This window comes from Falco cherrug, chromosome Z (genome assembly GCF_023634085.1).
Source record: "Falco cherrug isolate bFalChe1 chromosome Z, bFalChe1.pri, whole genome shotgun sequence".
In the NCBI taxonomy this organism is placed as follows: domain Eukaryota; kingdom Metazoa; phylum Chordata; class Aves; order Falconiformes; family Falconidae; genus Falco; species Falco cherrug.
In genome coordinates this window covers 1,131,277-1,151,718 of record NC_073720.1, presented here as the reverse complement: position 1 = coordinate 1,151,718, position 20,442 = coordinate 1,131,277, and positions in this window count along the sequence as shown.

Below are 20,442 nucleotides of genomic sequence, written 5' to 3'. Positions count from 1 at the left end.
CCCTCCAAAACTAGAAATAAGAAACATTGAGAAAACTTTTGAAGAAGCTACATTCAAGCTCCATACTAAATGCAAGACTGAAAGATCGCTGAAGAAAATGGATGCAAGATCACGCATAAAATGAGCGTTAGAAAAGCTGGTTTCCAGTGACAGGAAACCTGCCATCCTGCACAATGAATCCTGGCACATTTTGGTTCCACAACAAAGGAGAACATTTACATCAGTGCAGCTGCAGCATTTCACCTGCTGCTGAGCTGCTTTCTGTGTGCACTTCAGAAAGCCTTGCCTGATAGCTAGAGCAGTAAATGGAGGAAAGTCATCACCGTGACGGTGCTAGGTTTGAACGCTGGCGCACTGCACAGCTTGTGAGAGCCTAGAGGTTTTGAGCATACCCCCAGGCCTAAAAGTTCTTGTGCATTTACCACAACTGCATAACAAAATTTCAGAACACAATATCCCATGTAAACACTTGCTTTTTGTAGCAATTCCCCCTGCAAATTATACACAGCCTTTGTTTATGACCTCCCTGCAATAGTGTCTTTAGCATCAAATTGGTCCATGGTCCATACTACCCCAGGAGTGCCATGAGGTCCCCCCACCAGCTTCCCCAGCTGGTGTGCCAAGGAGGAAATCTTGAATACACCCTGTAATCATGGCCATTCTGCTGGGTGCAGTGGATGCCTTGGCCTTGAGACCTCTCCCACGTGGAGCACCTTGAGGCAGTGAGTACCAGTATCAGCAAATTTTATGGCATAGCCTGTATCACCTTGCATTACACCGGTTTGCTGCTGTGTCCCCATTCACTGAAAGCCTCTCCACAAGCTTCATGGGATGAGGCAAAGTAGGAAAATGCACTGACTGCTCTGCTTGTGCTGCCACTGCATCATCATGGACCTGTCTGCTTGTCCACCAGGGAGGGTGGGGAACCTTCCTCCACCCAGGATGGTTGTCAGCCTCCGATAGTTGCAACAGCACAGCAGGACTACAACCTCACTGAGAACATTAGGAGTAGACAACTGTGCACTAGGATAAATCCAGTTCTAGAAAGTCCTTCATAGAGGGATCATAGTGAAGTCCTTAGCAGTGTGTGGAGTCCCACTGAGAAGCCCGCTTGCTCACCACTAAGGTGTAGACTTGCCCCCAAGACCTCTAACTCAACTGCACCGTTGGGCCACCCCCTTGTACAAGGACTTCGTTGCAAAGAGCTCATGAACAGGACTTGTAGGCATACTGGCCTCAGGGCAGACAGGAGGATGGGGAGCTTCCTTTGCTCACAGGCTTTCCCTAATTCAGGCTTACTTTCTAGGCAGTGGCTCAGTCATGCTGTAGCTACAGGGAGCTGTAGCTGTGGACTTGTTTATGCCACTGCATTCTTGGCTGCAGCTTCTGTTAGGGCTTTGCTTGCGACCATGCTGACTTCTCACGCTGATACTTGTCACAATGCTTCTCTCCTTTATGGTAAGAAAGCTCACCAGTTTGAAATGAACTGATTTCGTTGTTGCTCAGAGCTACCCACATAACAATTAAGGCATTTGTGTGTGATACTGTGGCCTTGAAGAGCTGTGCAGTCTCTGCAGTGGAAAGGCTTGCTTGGAGTGTCTGCAGGACAGAGGGTGAGATCCTGCGGTGATGTAAATCATTTGATTTCCTTTGAAATCAGTACAGATTTAATCGATTGAGAATCTGACTTAAGATGCACAACTCATATGCCTCCCTCAGTGAACAAATTATTAGATAAATAAATTATAACAATATATTCCTGTAGGATTATTCTGCATCCAATTCTAGGATTATTACCAAGAAGTAATAATTAGTGCAATGGCATCATCATACTAATTTGTTTTGTTCTTACTTTTCTACACAAATAAACTCAGCCTTGGTCCCAGAGAGCTTACCACAGGAGGCTTTGCTTCTGCAAGGAGTGGTGCATGCTGTCACGTTGGAAGTGTGTAAACGCCCCTGCTGACCCAGAGCAGTTAGTTTTAGTAAGATTTCTCACAAGCTCAAGAGTGATTACAGGCAGTGTTGGCTGGATCTAGTAGATACACACTGATAAAAAGTGACACTGGGAAACTCAAGAGATAGTGCTGACTTGCTGTTTTGTTGGCTTTACAAATTACAGTCTGATGGAGCAGATATGAGACAGCATTGCTTGGTAGGCTGCAGAGTGAAGAACCAAACCAAGCAAAAGCATGAGTAGAGGAGCAGCCAAAAGAAGCTAAAAGCCATAGCACAGTATCTACGCATAGCAGGGTAGACATAGCTCTGCACCCAGAGCTGCATAGCAGCATTAACACAACGCAGCGCTCGGGCTGCAGAAGCCATCCTCCCTGCATGGCTTGTGGCTCCAGGGTAGGGATGCACTGACACCACCACACTGCTCTGATTTCAGGGACAGCTCCTGCCTGGCTGGCCTGGGACTTGGGCAGAGCAGGCTGTCGCAAAAGCCTGAAGACATACTCCTGGGTGAAACTGAAATGTTATGATTGCGGTAGTTAATAAAAGTTGTAGAGAAAAAAGCACCAAATCTTGATAGCAGCTCTCAGGTAGTAAATCAGAGTAACAGCATAATGGAGATGTTATGCAGATATGCTGTATTAAGAATTTAACGTCTGTTGGAAGCATTGTATAAAAATAAGAAATAAATTAGTACCTGACCAGAAAAGATTATTTCTGAAAGTTTGAGGCAGGTTGGGTCTAGTGAGCCTGCAAGCCTATTTTTAGTGACAATAATAAATCAGTAACAATAAGAAGGTTCTTAGTGAATATCTAAAGCCATTTAGGTGCTTTATTAAAAATATTTAATGATGTTATTTATTTCAGACCATGCTGTGACCAAATTCTATGGGTGGGCAGAAGCTGGCTAGGGAGAATGAAGGAGCCATTCCAGAGGCTCCCATCCAGAGTGGTTCTTCCCCTCAACTGCAGGGATGTGAGGAAGACCCCAGTCTCGCCTCTTTTCCTACCAGCCAGGTGGGCTGGTGAGATGAATCACCTGTACTTCCTGAAGATGTGACTTAGGTATATGGTGGGGTACAGAATTTTTACCAATCCCCCCGAGCTGTTGGCCAGGGGAGGGGGGAAATGCATCCAGCTTGATGCTGTGTTGATGGGTCAAGGCCAGGCTGGATGCTTGGAGCAACCCAGTCTAGTGGAAGGTGTCCCCACCCATGGCAGGGGGCTTGGAACTAGATCACCTTTAAATTCCCTTCCAACCCAAACAGTCTTGTGCCTCTGTGATAGACCTAACCTTGTCTGCACCAAACCCAGCAGCCAACATTGTTGGTATTTCACGCAGACGTCACCCAAAACTTTCAGTCCTGTTTCCAGCCCAGTGGTTCCCAAGTCACACGTGTACGTGACCTCCATCCCTGAGTCCATAAACGCCCGCAGTGCAATGAGGGAGCTGGTGTGAGCGCAGCCCTGCTCCCCCGAGCTGGAGGTGGCCGGCAGAGCCCCAGTGGGCTGCAGGCATGCAGCACCTCGGTTATCTGTGCAGCCCACAAGGGACGTGGCTCTGTCCCTTGCAGGCTGTGCTACAGCTCCCATTATCTTTCAAGAGGCAGGCTTTGTTCCCCTTCCCCTAGTTTTCACACAGACGCTTTTAAGAATTCAGAATTATTCCGTTGCCAGTTAAACACTAACAATAAGAGCCTTTCAAGGTTAGCAACACAATTTGTGAAAATGAGCAAACTATTGGGAAGGCTTCACTCCACTGTCTAAATTAATAAGACTTAGTATCAGCAGGTCACATCTTGCTTTCAGTGAATCAGTAGTTATTTTGCCATTGACTTTGCAAGAAGTAGGATTGGGTCTGTACTTGCTATTTAAAATAAACAAAACCGTATATTAAATCAGACTTCCACTGCTGCAGAATGTTGCAGGAAAGTAAAACCAATATGGTTAAATTACAGATAAAGGGGGAGAGTCCAAAATTTTCAAAATGTTCTCTTTTTCTTTTTTAACGACTGTCATTATATTTTGATGTGTTTAATAATACAGCAGAGGTTAAATGAAACATGAAAAAGGGATGTACATTAAAATTGAGATAACTCTTCCTTCAGTGAAGTGGAACCCAGCAGATGTAGCTGCACACTGTAATTGCTGCCTGTTTCCTGTCAGTCTGATTAAGTTGCATTGTCCCTGCTCCAAGTGTAAGAATCAGAGGCTTCCCATAGGGCACAGCATGGGACAACTGGCTTATGCAGTCAAATGACTATGCGCACCTCCTGCTTGTCCTGTTAATAGTATAGACAGACAATATACATTGATGACTTATAAAATCAATAGGCTGTGTAGTGTGGTAGAGACACAGTGTCTTTCATCTTAGCAGCACTCCAGTCAAGGGCCAGGATTTTTTGGTAGAGTTAAATTCCACGGTTCAGGAGGCCAAATAACCGCAGTGCCTGGCTGCTCAGGCTTCGCTGTACTAATTTTGTTTCTCAAGAGTTATTATGCACCTTCTAATGTTGTTCTTTTACTCATTTCAAAATATAACATTGTTCATTCTGTTCACAGTTATTCATGTTTTCCCTTCTGTAATAAATCCCTACTTACAGGATTAAACTGCTAATGGTAAAATCCAGTACCTATCTGGGGAACGCGAGGCCAGATTCCCAGCTGCTATAAATTGCAGTAGATCCACTGAAGCCAGTGGGGTTACTCTGATTTACAACAGCTGTTGGACTTGCCTGAGAGGTCCATAAAGTAATATTTTGTTTTATTCCATTCAGAAAGAATGTGATGTGCCTCATTCAGCAGAGCATTGCCCTACTTTTGTCCTGGAGCAATGCTGCTGCTGTCTGTGACATGACATCAGTGCAAAGCTGCAGTAGCGTGGAGGTGAGGCAGGGCTGTTGCTTACAATTATTAACTGGTTTTTACAAGTGGCCTCCAGTTACTTACTGCTAAATTGTGTATGTGGTGGCATGTTCCTATGTCTGCATTCAACTATAGGAGCAAAACTGTGCTTCGGCACGGGAGGAGATTCACGTTCTGCTTACAGAGCCCCCGACAAAGGCGAAGAGGTAGCACACAGCAGAGCAGAGCAGTACCCACTCCTTAGGCACCCCCACCTTCATCATTTAGATGAAGATTTGGAGCTTCAGAGAGGAGCCGACCAACCAAAGCCTGCTACCAAATAGGCAACTGCCAAGTACTGCCGGCAGGGATGTGCCAGCAGTGGCGTATCTGAAACGCCAGCCCTCCCAGGGCAGCTTGGGCCGGTGTGAGGGGGCAGCGAGAAGCAGCAGCCCAAGAGGAACGTCTGGAGGGCCCCTGGTATGACTACATGAAGGGAAGCACTCAGGGGAATACCTCACTTAGGGAGAATTTTTGGTGGCTGAGCAACTTGAACGCTTTGCATACTGAGTCACCAAATGAGCTTAGTTGCCTTCACAGTTAGCAACAACTGGGCGGGAGGGCTGTGGATTATGATTTGGGATTTAGGCATCTATCCTGTTCAAAGTCCTGTTTTGGCTCTTTAATCTTTAGTTGGATCTGGGACCTTGCTTTCTAAAAATGGAAATTAGTATTAGAAGTCATTCCTTAACACATGTTTATTTTCCAGTTTATAGAATGTACCTATTACACTCTCCAGACACATGTGCTTGATTATAATGATTATCATATGTATTTCTAAGGCACTCATCACCATAATATCAAATGTCATTATAGAAATTATGAAAGAGCATCAGCATTTCTTCCAAGGAGGAAGCCAGTTTCCTCTTTTCCCACCACATTAGTGAAATCACAGAAATTAAGCTGACTTTACGCCACTTTTGTTTCAGCTCAAGACAAAACAACCAAATCCCCAGTGCAACGTGCAATGCGCAATGCGCACCTGAAGCCAAGCCCTCTGCAAAACTCTCTGTAAAAAGGCCCATAGCTTTGCAGAGAAGCACACCCCAAAATGGAGGCTGCCCGCTGAGTCCCACTTTCTCCCCAGCTCACCCCAGTCAGCACATGCACCCACAGCTGATCGTAGCTGTCGGCAGGAGGGCGCAGGAGCTGGATGATCAGGGAAGGACAAGGAAGTTCAAAGCTCAGCTGTTAGGGTTACAGACCCTGACTTGAGTCCTGGTTGCTGCTCCTAGGGGCATTTCTTTTTCTAACACAAAGATTTCTAAATGAAAATTGTAAAGAACTTCTGGAGCAAAACCCAAGACTTGGCATAGGTCAGGAAGAAAGTAAGGTGCCAGTGTCTTTTATTACTTGATGCTGTATGCATCTTCCTGGAGGTGGAAGATACAAGTCTGGGTTGTTTTAGGAGAGCCAAGGTTTTTTTATTCCATTATTTATTATTTTAGTTAAGCTATAGCAGAGGAGGGAAACAGCTGTGAATGACATGGACACCTCAGTGTTCAGGAGACCTGTCTGGTTGATCTGGAAGATGTGTAGCATTTCAAGCCTATGTGTGTCCGATAGCAGGGAGAGGAGGGCTGCACCAGTGCAGGGGCTAAGCAGGAGCCATGGGGGGCCCAACACACAGTGCCCTCACTAGCAGGGAACAGCCCCCAGCCCCAGGTGGGACCATTGTGGGGACAGCCCTGGCAGCAGCCCCAGGGGTGGTGGGGCAGCCAGGTCCCTCCAGGAAGCTGAGACAGGAAGAGTGGGAGATGGTGCTGGGAATGGGGTGACCCTGGCAGCAGAAGCAGTTAGACATCTTGGTGCCCTCAGTGCCCTGACAAGCTGGTGCTGACTGTATTCTCCAATATTACCTATTTTTGTCCTTAATGAATAAAACTCCCACATTGCATGGTTTGTTCTTTCTGAATGACATCACCTGGCCAAATCTCAAGGTTTGCAACCCAGCTTCCAGAAATTTGTAGGGTTTTAAGGTCTTGGCTCTGACCACTACTGAGCAGAAGAGCCCTTTGAAATCCAGACTGACATGTCGTATCCCTGTGACGTGGGGGCGAAGCAGCAGGGAGTGTGTGCTGCATTTGGATTGCTGACTTAGACTAAAACCTTTTTTTTTTTCTTTGTGCCATTTATGTGATTATTTTTGTGCTTCATATGCTCAAAAATCCCTGGGGGAAAAAAAACCAACCCCACCTTTTTTTCATTTTTGCTTTGCAAATGACTTTGTAAAGAGCACTTTGGTGTCTTTAGAGAGCTTTAAACCCACCTATTTCCGCTGTAAAGTGCAGATGAGGAAACAGGCGTGAGTGGCCAGCCCAGCATAGACCTTCGAATTCAGGAACTTTAAGTGAAACTAAGTATATTGGTCCCACATCTGAAAAGAGGTTTTTTTAAGAAGGATTTCCACTCTCAAAGCGAACGATTTATTTAGCTGGTAGAAAGATAGAAGGAACCCAGAGAACTGAGCATTCCTCTTGCTCTGGCAGCAGGGCTGCTGGTGCTGCTTGCTGCGGCACTCTGCTTCCATGCATCTAGATCATGCCAGCGGTGCTTGGGAAGGAGTTACCTTGAAAAAGAAGGGACCAAAACCCGGAGGGAAACTGATGTGGCTCCACGTCATCGCCTGCTCTTTCCTACCTCGATGTGCTCATGTGGACACTTGAACACTTCTAAGGTCACTAGGATAATCTAATAGTACTCAGGATGATATCTGGCTCAGGCAGGAACTCTTATAAGGATTTAAACAACATCTGTCTTCATTATTTTACACCCTCATGTCTATATGATTGATTCGTGCTAAATTTTGTTTAATTGCTCAGAAGGTCTGAAGGACTGACATTTGGAGAGAGCCAAATGGGATGTCTGAGCTCCCCCTGCTGCTCCGCTCACGCAGCCAGCTCCGCCTTGGCCTCGCCGCCGCGCCGGCACCCAGAGCCCTGCCACCGGCTCTCCTAGGGGGAAAAAAAGGGAATAAAAATGGAAAGGAGCTGTTTGCTAGGTGGAAGTGAACCAGGGTGGGTTTAACAAAAGCTGCTGCTTTCCAGGAGAGCATCACAGAGAGCGGGAAGCCATGTCTCAGGCAGGGGACAAACGCCAAAGCTCCAACGTTCCGGGTGCCACCTTGTAGCTCATGTGTGTATGGGAGGCTGGCTAGGAACTCGTTAGTGTGGCGGGGAAGGAACTGGTTCACCAGTGCTGACATCACTCATCTTGGTGGCACTGAGCTCCTGGGGATGCAGCCAGGGCAGGATGAGGTCTCCCAGCACTCAACTCATTTTAAACAAAGAGCTCATGGAGATAGGCTTCAGTCAGTCTACTAAGGATGCCATTGTGATAGCAGGAAAATGTGTGCTTAAATCACATTTAGGTGCTTAAAGGCAAGACAGGAGTCTGCAGAATGTTGTCTTTCCTGCTTAAACCCCAAAAAGGTGGTAGTCTCCTCCCCATAAGGTGGGCTTTGGGTCCTAAAACCCAAAGCGAGGAGACTACCACCTCTCCTTTGTTCTGTTAGATGTGCAGCAGTGCTGGTGTGGCTTGCCTGCAGGGTCAAGGTTATCCAAGGTCGCTTTTGTGACATGTGATGCAGGCAGCACCCTGATGAAGCTCCTGGCTGGGTTGGACCAGGCAGTGACCCACCTAACGCACCCAGGATGCTGGCCGCTGCCAGGTTTATTTTATGTGCTTATGCTTCCCTAGTTCAAAGGGAGTCAAATGATACTATATATCCAGGGCAGAATCTCAGCTTTCCAATTCTTCATCCTCTGCACAAAACCATGTTTGTTTTTATTTTAGTCCTGTGCATGCTTGAAAATGATAGTTGCTGTTATTATTTTGAACTAGTATTATATTTTTCGGAACAGATGTGCTTGAGCTATCTGGCAAGTGTTTCATGGGGTTTTATTTTTGTTCTGTTTCATAGTTTAACTTTAGTTAAAACAGCTGGATGTTTTGACTGTGGATGGGTGCTGCTTATAATACAAGCAATACTACTAAGAAAAAAATTAAAATAATTTAAACTATTTTAAAGATTTAAATAAGTTCTAGAAGGTTTCATTTGAAAAGTGAGTCCTATAACCTATTGCTAAATGTAGCCTCAATAAATTCACACATGTCTGAATTGATAAGTAGTTTATTTTTCTTTTTACTGTTTACTCGGGCCCTGGTCCAGGAAGAGGTATATGAACACTTGACTTGCTGCAAGCAGTGAAAGGTTTCATTAACTTTTAGGGGATGATTTTCATGTTTAGAAAAAGCACATCCCTGAGAAGATTTGAGAAATGAGGGCTCTGTGCTGAGTCGTGTCCAGAGCACAGCATGCTGGAGCATATGGGGATGCAGCACCTTGCTGCACCTCCACCCGTGCTCTTACCTCGGAAATTCACCTCCCTTGGAAGGAAAATGTGTTGTGATCAGCATTGCTATTCGGGGGTGGTTAGAGAGTGTCAGTTCACCCATTCATAGAAGATGATGTTAACATTGTGCTGGTAAGCAAACTCCCTTGTCTTCCCCACCACGCAGAAGGCTCAGTGGTGGGTGGCTCTCACCAGCCAGGCCAGCCCTGCTAGGGGTGTCATGGTCAGTGCTGTTACTGTCACTGCTGGTGTCAAACAGCATAGATCAGTGCTGAGACTCCAGCTCTCTGGATGCAGGGACACTGGCATTTCAGCTCTCACCAGGAGCGTGCTTTTGAAGTCAGTCTTCCAGCTGTATTGTGCGTGTCGTGCACCACGATTAGCACTGCTCAGTGACCTTGGAGCACAGAAACTTGATTCTTTGCACTGAAATAAAAGATGTGATCCAGGAGCCACATAACACACTCTAGTGGCTTATGGGCATTTGGTCACTAGCCCTATACTGGAGAGAATAGGTATATGTATAGTGTACACATATATACATGTGGGTACACATATATACATGTGTGTACACATATATATATGTGTATGGATGATGTATAGATATTAGATCCCCAGCACCATTTGTTCTGGTCTGAGGCTCTTATGCTGCATTACATTCCTGTTATTACACACTACATAGCTGTAGTCTTTAAATACTAAAGCAGAGTCACGGCAACCTTAACCTGCCATGAATCTTTGCAACCCATCCACAGGTCCCTCACTGAAAGAACCAACGTGGCATGTCAGAGCAGCACAGCACCACGGAGTTATGCAGTATGAGCTCCATCAACAGCGCCAACAAGATCACAAAATCACAAAACTGTTTAGGTTGGAAAAGACCTTTAAGGGCATCAAGTCCAACCATTAAGATGGCAAGTTCTGCTGTTTCTTTTTTTTTTTTTTTTTTGCTTGGTGCCAATGGGCAAAGGTCTGGCCCAGCCCTCACCCCACCTCTATGGCTTCCCCACGTCAGGACTGTGATCAGGTATCCTTCTTGATTAAATTCAGCAAATCAGGGCAATTCCTTAGGGTGTGAGGTACCATGAAACATCCATGCAACACCAACCACCTCCTCCATCATTTGGAAACAACAGCTGAGGCGTTTCTCAGTCTGTGCAATTCTCAATCTATTTCTTCAGTGTAGAGAGAGCCTGATGAGTCTGACACCTCCAGCAGCACCGTACGTGCACTTGGGTAGCGTTAGCCCTAGTTTTCGTAGGTGTAAGTAGGGCAATCAAACGGGGCCTGGCCTGGCAATACTAACAGCCCCAGAGGACAGAAATGATTGGAAAATATTGTGCAACGTCAAGAAGGAGAAAGAGAGAGGGGTCTGGGAGGACGGCAGGACGTTGCAAAGGCAGGGAAAAATGATTTTTTATTCTTTTGCTTCAGGGTCTGGAACAGCACTTCATTGCCCTGGATGGAGGTGAGGGGAGAGGAAAGCAAAAGGTGGAAATAAGTACGTATTTGTGCCAGCGGATGAATAGACAGAGAAAGACACAGCAGAAAGCAGCATTGCAAGGCAAATTTACACACTCAAATATCTATGATCCGGTGCATGGACACAAAAGCTGTGGAAAATATCTCCATTTTCAAACAGAGTTTTAATTATTTGTAAAGACTTCAATTGTTCAACAGATAATGTCATGGATTGGTCCTCACAGTGTGAAGTGCAACCGTCCAGAACCCCCACAGTATTATAAATAGGCTTCGGAGCTGGGATTGATTGATGTTTGGCATAAAATCTATTCCTCTGAGCATGTGTATTCCTTCTGTTCACCAGTTTCATACAAATATACTTGGGCTGATTTTTTATTCAAATCTCCAATTTATGTAGGGTTTAAACTGTTAAATATTTAAAGCCTTTTTCATCTCCCCCCCCCCCCCCCCCGCTCTTTTCTGTTAGAGGTAACTAAATCTTTTGCCTAACACAAACAAGACTCGGAAATTTAGTGCATTCCTGTGGGGGAGAGAAAGGGTTTATTAATTATATTGAGACTCAAATAATATGCTTCCTTGACACTAATGTTCAATCAGTTCCATCCGCAAGTATCCTATGGGATAGCTTTAAAGCCTTTATCAGGATCTAGATTACTGCGTTTATGGCTCCATAGAAGAAAGAATTTAATGAATGGCACTCTGAGTTTGAAAAGAGAATCTGAGGTAGAGTGATATCAAGGCATAAAAACTATAACAATGAGGAGTTATTTCAGGGGAGTCTCTGGGACTCTGTAATGAAACATCAAATAAAAGTAAGTATAATGTACCTCTTCAAGAATCTACATAAATATCCAAGACTCCTTGGATGGAGAATTCGTCCTTGTTGCACCTTGTCTGCATCTGACAGCAAAGATCTCAGAGGAGTTGTCTCTTTCGGAAAATTTCTCTCCCAAAGTCTTATTTAAGTTTTCAGTTATCAAATCAATACACTCAAATAATCTTATTTTTGAATTTTTATGATATCAGTACTTTTGTTTCATCCACCCTTTTTTTCCTAGCCTAAGTTAATGTATTTACCTACCATCACCCTTGTGGCTTTTACTAGTTCATTTATGCATGCCTTTGTGTTGCAGCACCACCTAAGAGTCCGAGTCATGCGGCAAGACCCCATTATGTCTTATTTTTTTTTTTTTGTATTAAGTAAAATCTGGAGACATAGCTGAAGTAATGGCCATATTGTATAGTTTATCTACACATACGGAAACCTAACACCCTTAACACATTGATAAGGATTGCCAGAGAAAAATAAAATAACTCAATGTGTGTGCCCGCCCTGGCACTTCTGGGGGATTCAGAGGCTTTGGCTAAGTTTCCCCTGTCCAGAGGAGACCTGTGGCCCCGGGATGCTCTCCTTTCTTTGTTCCTCTGCCTCCAAGCTACCCAGCAGGAGTTTGTTATGGAAATACCCTTGGGATAGAAATCAGAGCTGACGACAGGTGCAATGTACAGGTCATGTCAAGTTTTCTTTAGGAAGGTTCCTTACTGTCCAAGCAGAAAGCCAGGTCCCCCATGCTGTCACTGCCAGCATTGGCAACGCAGAGCAACGTGGCCACGTGCTCCAGCGCAGAGTCCTCATTATATCACAGAAGTTCCACTCGTCAGAGAAGCAGGACTGCTGCAAAACAGGCAAAACATAAGAATAATAATATCAGAAATTTAAAACCAAACAGTAGTAGGGTTTACAAGCAATCAAGCTTTAAAAACTACATTGCTTAAAGCCCCTTAAAACAAAGCAAAACTCCTCTCTAAATCAGTAAATAAAAGTTGTTTATAGCAAACAATGTAATTGGAAATTCTAATTTCTGAACTTTTCACAGATAAAAAATTCGCAGCTTATCAGTTATTTAAGCATCAACATTACCCTAATTTGATTCTGCAGTGAATGTTAGACAGGTTTGTAACACAAGAGAAGCTAAATAGACTAGACCTGAAGAAAATGTGGAGGAATGTTAGGGAGGAAACCAGGCTGCAGGTTTTGAAATTCTTGCCTAAAGGCAGGCTTCTGAGCTCCTACTTCGGCATTCAGATAATTAGCTTGAATTTTAAAAGTACTGAGAATTCAAGAGAACTGAAAAATTCTCTCCTCTGATAGATACCAGACCATCATCAGGTGTCTGGCTCTGGCTTCAAACTTCTTGCTTACTGTCAATAAATTGTTGCATTATTTAGTGCCCAAAACACATGTATCATTTTAATTGTACAAGTATAGATTTCTCAAGCTCAGTTTTTCTCCATGTGTGAAACCTGTGCAAGGTCAGCTAACCCCTCAGTAACCAAGAACAGGGGAAAATAAATGTTCCAATGCTCAGTGGAAGCTTAAACTAGGAATTAATTTATATATTGTAGCATTTGACAAACCTCAGCTCCTGATGTCTCAGCCTTACTTTATAGTCACATCTGTTAGTTTAAAGCATTTTTAGTTTATTGAAGAAGCCTTTACAAAGAAAAAACAGATGATGAAAATCTCATCTGTCAAAACTGTTATTAAAACCGGTAACAGTGTGAGGTTTTGTTTAAATTGAAAGCATCATTTATTTTTTATCAAACATTTTATAAACAATAACATTTGAGAAGGATTTGGGGGACCTGGAGAGCCCTCAACAAAATGCAGCTCATTATGTTGCTTTGTTTAATGTGCTGCTCAGAGATAAGCAGTGGATGCTTTCCATTACCTCAATGGGAGGTATAGTAGCTGGTGTGACTAGAGAGGTGGAAGAATCACCTGTGCACAAATGCACGTTTATCAATCACAAAGAGAGCAGGGAATATCAAATGGCTGGGAACCATTCACATCAAGTGAAAAGGAAAATGGGTACAGGCAGATTCTCAGAGCTCTGCTTTTGCAGGTTTTTTGGCCCAGGTGAGAGCCAAGTTTGCAATTTATTTCTCACAATGAAAAGTGATGATGGTGGAGAGGTCTGACATCCCACTCCAGAGCAGGGGATTATTCTTAAGGCCAGGGAGCAGAGGGGGAAAATACAACCCAAGGTTTCAGGGTGCAGCTGCCCATCCTAAGGCTGCTGTAAAGCTAACAGGTAGATCATCCAGCTCATCCCTCCTTCAGAAGGAGCAAGGAGGGGAAAGAAAAAAACCCTGCTCCACAGCTTGCTACCCAGAGCTGCTTTGCACAAGCAGAAATACCCTCAGCTTCTGTGGCAGGAGTGCAGGGCTGTGGGACACCCTAACGGCAGTGCTGCACTAACAGCAAGGTGTGCAGGGAGGAGGGTGGTGAGCATCTTTCATGAAAGCTACCCGCTGAAGAAAGATGGAGTGTTTTCTAACACGGCAGAGCTGATCACTTAAATTGCACAGCCAGACCGAGAATAATCTCACCTGGGCAGATCTCTGCAGGTTGTCGCAGATTTCTGAATAGCAGTAAAATTAACCTTTTTTCATTTCAGATAATTTTGGCATTTCCACCTGCTCATATTTCTCTGTGAGCCTCAGAGTATGAAAATATATGTGAGGTTTCCAGACCCAGTCAATTCTGAAATTCAAAAGCAGGCTAATGCACCTTTCCAAAAATGCTATGCCACACATTTCTAAAAGCTTCAATGTCTTCATCTTCAAAAACTCTGGAAAAAGAACAAAATTCTGGCATTTTTTTTCTTAAATTCTTTATTGCAATATGAGAGCTCCACACTTCTGTAAAACAGAAGTGCCTTTACCAGCCCAATCTGGGACAAGCTACTAGAAGTTCATAAGGGCAGGGGATGTTTTTTAGGCAGAAGATATCACACTAACATCATAAATACTGTCTTTCCTGCAGGATTACTAAATGGGGTTTAAATGAGTCAAAACAAGGTTCATAGAACAACTTTTACATTGCAGAAAACTAAGGAAAAGAACATTTACAAACAAAGCAATTGACTCTGTTGATCATTTTAATCCCTTGGCTGCTGTTCCAAACATTTATGGTTGAATTAAACTAATGATGGGAAGATCTCAGAGGATTCAGGCTGGCAAGTGGGAATGGTGTTTTCCAAAACATTCAGCATTAACCTAACTCTGCTCCATTGAAGTAAAACTCCCATTGACTTCAATGGGAGCAGAGTTGCACCATTGCTAACGTCCCTGCAGGAACAGCAGAGATTCCCTTTTAACAGCCTGCAAGCCCTCCCACAGTGCTCGCTGTGCTCCGTGCTTGAAAAGCCACCAGCAGCCCCCAGAGCAGCAGTATGTGCCTATCTTGGTGCATATATTCTGAAAACAGGGATGTTTGGGATCCAGCTGTTTCTGTGTGGTTTCCATGTATTGTTTTGCTGTTGAAAGAATGAAAGAAAAAAAACCTGCCCCAAAAGTTTAGATATTTATTGCAAACTATCTGTTCTTTTTCAAGCCATCCCATAATTTGAGATCAGCCCACCCCCTCCCTCTGTGGGACACGGACTTTTTGTATTTTATCTCCATTTATGGTTATTGCATTGTAAACATGCAGCAAGCAGAAGTTATCATTTGCGTATCTCTGAGAATTAGCCAGAAAGCTTCTCTCTCCATAAATGATTTATACTGCAACCACAACAATCAAGTGTCTGCTCTAGTCTGAAATACCCTTTTAAAATATATGCCCTGATCTTTGACCTGGAAGGCAGAGCTGATTAAGATATGCACGGAAAACATTCAGTTATGAAGTAGAGATTAGCTGGGGATCAAGTAGCGATAAAGAAAGAGCAGCAGAAAGATAAATACCAAAGGAGGACTCTATCCATTAGCTAGACATGGGCTTACATTAGAATATTTTATCTAATCCTACTCCAAACTTTGGAATTTATATTCAAAATACTTCTGGTTTTAGACCCGGCTTTACAAAACCAAAATCTTGATTCATGGGGTTTTACAAGATCCAAGCTACTTAGTTTGCCTCTTCGTGCAACTGGAAATTTGATTTTTCCAAATTAAATCAAGTTCTTACGACTGTCTTTAGTCCTGCCTGTTCCAAAACCTTTGAGTCATTACAGTGGTACTTCAAATCTGCTGAGGCATGTAGGATTTTGGATAACTGATTTTTCCTGAGCAGATGTGCATACACAGACACAGGCACACACACACACGTATTTCACACACATAATTAGCTAAAACAGTGCATGTTAGAGATACCCCCGGTGACACACAAGAAGAGTTGTTTTCTTTTGCCAAAGACTCTGCCTCATGCAGGTATATTGTTCAGAGCTCAGAACTGTGCAGTGAAGGAAACTGCTGCCTTGGGACATTGTCCTCTTTGTTGGAAAAGTTGGAAAATAATGATGAGGCTGAGAGTAGGAAGCTGGTAATTCACTTAAACCGACATTTCCAAAGTGGGTCATTAACTTCTTTCAAAGCTGGTCCTCAATCTCTTTCCCTCTCTGTTTTTTTGAACAAGCATGTGTGATACTAATTCATGCGCGAGGCCACATCTAAAGTACAGAGAGTTCACGTGTGACTCAAGTTAATGGGGTCTTGGCTTAGCACATGCAAAATGCTCCAGGAAACAAAACATGGCCTTGGACCTCCCCTGGGGCATCCACACATGTGGATTACACTTGCGATGACTTTGGAGCAGGACAGACTTGTCCAGATTGTGTGCTGAAGGTCTCTGCATAGCCCCAGCCATTTGTTGCAGAAGATGGCAGGTGTCACATGTACCCCAAGACAGGGTTCAGATGCTCTCCACTGCACTAAGGCTTGCCAAGGGTGATGCTCTTTATCGGGAAGTGCTCCTTCCATGGAGTTTCTGCCTCATTAACTCATGAATTAGCTCAGCAGTTAAGTAGAGGTATCCTATTTGGTTATTCTGGAAAACACCCAAACACCATTTGGGGTGTGAGCTGTTACAGGAATGAGCTGGTTTTCTGGTTTAAGGAACTCCTCTGCTTTGGTGTTTTCTAGTTATTTCAGCATCATCCTTATCACAAGCTAGAGGAGGTAAATTAAAAGATGTATTTTCAAAACCTCACAACACAGTTGCATTTGTTATAAAAGTATCTGAGGACAAATAGAATAGACCTCAGTTCTGTCTCCTTATCCGGTGATCCAGCTGGCAGCTCCTTTAGACAGTTACCTAATTCTGTAATTATGTAAATAAAAAATGTACCTAATTATTGGGATCCCACCTTTTACATCCTCCAGTTGTATTTAGAAAAAAAGAACCTGGTCTGAGGTCACCTGTGTGCTTTTACACCCAGGTTCTTTTCTTGGGCTCCTTCCAGCTCCACTTGCGTACCAATTTCCTTCATGTGTCCTTTGCCTGAACCAATTTTCCTTCTCCCTGTAACTAGAAGGAAGACTGAAAGCTCTCCCCATTGCACCATTGACCACTTTGGTACTTGCTGTTTCCAGACTGTTAATCTATTATGAAGTTTGGGAGATCTATGCTCAAGTCCTGGGTAAAGCTTCTTCATAGACAACATCTTACATTTCTATAAAGTATGGAACTTGGCAGTTGCGTGTCATATGCTGACATAGATGATACTGATGCAAGAAGATCATTAGTGACTTCGGCTGAAGCCAGCTGTGATGACAGACACTTTGCCATGATAATGGTTTGGGATGATCAACTCCCAGGCTACTCTTTGGGAGATGATGGGGTATGTTCTGCCTAAGAAAGGTAGCATCACAGACTGGGTGATGTCCTCTTTAGGAGGAAAAAACACAGGACTGTTGCAATATGTAATGAATCTTCTGCTCTAGACTTCTTGCCTGTAATGGGGATAGAGTGTGTGTTGAAGCATTGGGGTCCTTGTGGCATATCCTGGTCACCCTATGAAGCCAACTGAGAGAGGAAAGAGCTTTCAGGACTAGTATTTCGCTTGACTGATCGCACAACGGTATGACTCATTTGAATGCATTTGTTCACATGAAGTTCAGATTTTTCATTTTAGAAAAGCAAAGGCAGTTTTCCATTGCTTTCTCTCACCTGCCAAAGCACGCTTCCTAATCCAGTGTCTGGAGCCTCAGTCAACAATTTAAACATCTTGTTAAAATTTCAGCTAGCAAGGACAGAACTTGCCAACAAGGCTTCTCTCACCAGCTCCAGAGTGATTCACAAGCTTTTTAACAAACTTACTTTGTGGGTTTAGACCTTTAACGGAGCCCAATAAAAGGAGGAGCAATGCACTGGAATTTTCTGCATAACTCACATAATGATTTGCAAATCTTTTCATAGCCAAGCCTCTCTTATGAGCCATGAAGAGACCGCTGGGCAAGGAAGGGTCTTCACCTTTCAAGATCTGCAGAGCATTCTCCTTTTCCTTTTCCTACTACCACTCCCTCCTCCGATCTCACAGTTTCTGTAATTCTGATTTCTCTAGTTTTAAATTTTTGCACTTTAATGGTTAAAATTGCCTCTTCTAGCCTTCACAACACAAATCCACATGTTTCTTGGCTACTTTTCAGCTGCCTCTGATCATGGCCATCCACAGCTTGGATGAAGTTATGCAATCTTGCCAACATTTAATTGACCATGATCTGAAAAGCTGCTGCATTGTTCAGTTTTAAAAGTGTGGCCTCAACACAAGAGCCCTGCGTTTGCGCTGAATGCACATTTCCACTGAGAGGGTGCTTCCAGCAGAGGTTTGCCAGTGCCACTCGGGTACAGCTAGTGTGTGGAGATATTTTGCCTGCTTAAGATACCCAGCAAGTAGAGGCTGGGCATGGCTGTGGCTCAGAGCCTTCTCTCATCTACACAGAGCTTCGTTCCCACCTGTCTTTCTTAATTATGGTAACCACTGGAGGCTGCTAGGTTTGCCTGTGATGCCAGCTCCAACGTGCCTTTTCTCTCCTTGCTGATCTGCTCTGCCAGGTTATCTCTGACCTGCTGTACTTGACTGCTACTGACTGTCAGACTTTGATTTTAGTAGGCAGCAAAAAATCTCCCACCTCTCAAGCTTTTTTTTTTTCGTAAAGATTAATTTTTGAGCTCTTGGTTCATAGTGGGTTTTAAATGGTTACAGACCATATACTGAGCAACAATTTGCCCAGGTTTAGTGAGATCCAAGAGACCCCCGGCTTTTCATCACAGATGATCTGTCATTTCCCAGGCTAGGGGGCTCGTGTTTAATATGATTAGGGTGGCATTTGGATTCATTTTCCAATGGCATAATGCATTGTCCTTCAGATGCTCTGGAGATATACCTTGAAACAGGTTGGAGGACTTGCACTGGCTCATGACATATTTTACCTGTGTTTAGAGGATAAGACCAACTCACGACGTTCACTCCTTGCTGCTTGCGAGAGGTCACAGCGACAGAGGTACTCTCACTCACTCCTTCCTTTTCATTAGCTCTCTCCTTAGCTGTTCCCGGAGTCTAGAGGCAGGTCTATGCAATGCAAATCTCTTGGCTGCGGAAGCACTGCCGTAAGTCAGAGCATCTCCGAAGGCAGGGTAACCTGGCTGGCTGCCGGCTCTGTCTAGAGCGCCGAAGGGAGACAGGACTTTCCCTGGGAGCTACAGGCAAGAAAAACATATTTTCTGGTCTTCTGGTACTTTACGTGAATCGCGCATTCTATCAAAAGATGTGATATAATCCCTATTTTGGGAAGCAGGCTATCAGATCCGAACAGCGTGGCTTCACAGAACATCCTTGGCTGCTAGGCACTACCTTGCCTCCAGAGCAGTAAGAGGCTATGTTCCTTACCCATAAATCTCATCCAACTTTAGTGCTCAACTTCTGATTTCTCAGCATTGAGTTTGGCTGCCTCCTACTTCTGACTTTCTATCCTTAGCACAATTCACAGGCTTTCAGCTATCTCACACTTCTCGCTCTCTAATCTTAGCATCGCTTCTAACTATAGAGTGGCTTCAAGCTTCAGGGTCTCTCACTTTTGTTCAGGCTCTTTCTGGTACACGGCCAAGTAGGTGAAAGACTCAAGAAGGGGGAAGGGGAGAGCTAGCACTGCTTTCAGATGTTGCAGGCTGGAGCTGAGCCCGTCTCAGTAGCCATCGTCATTTTTTTGACACTTCCCTGAGATGTGCAAAAACATTTGGTCAGAAGCTGATGTCTTTCCTGCCTTGCTGATACCTGAACAAGCTGACATTGTGTCCGTGCTAACAGTGTTCTCCATTCTCTGGGAATTTTCCCAAGACTGTGAAGTTATCATTTTCATAAAGATCCACTTAAGCAAATTTCATCTGTGTTCAGGATCTGCCTCATCTTAGCCAGCTTGGCTGATTTCATAAGCCACAAGCTGCTCCTCTGTCAAGTGTCTTCCTGGTTTATCTCTATTTGTACCGAAGGGTGTCTGTAGAGGTTGTATCAACTTTCCTGAGTGAAACAGTTCTTCATCAAATAAGGGCTTCATATGTGGCTTTCTCTTCCACATGTGTCATATGCGGACTTAGACTTGGTTTACTGAAGGGAAAAAAAGACACGATGTCTTGATTTTTCTGATCTTTTTCAATGCCCAGTTTTGATATCCAAATTAAAAAAAAAAAAAAAAAGAAAAAGAAAAAAGAATCCTTCACCTAGTTCCCTCTCACCTAGTTCCCTCTCACCAAGCACAAACCTAAATCTCAGCTTCATCTTTAAAACACTTTTACTTCAGGATATGCTGTCAAGGATAAGCCATTACTCAAATTATCTTGCAAATACATATAAATCCTGCCAGCTACTGCATTATATGGGATGTACTGGTATGGGCAGCACTGACTTGTGTCACTGACCCCCAAAGAGGAATTGAGATTCAAAGTGAGACTCCTTGGTATGAAAAA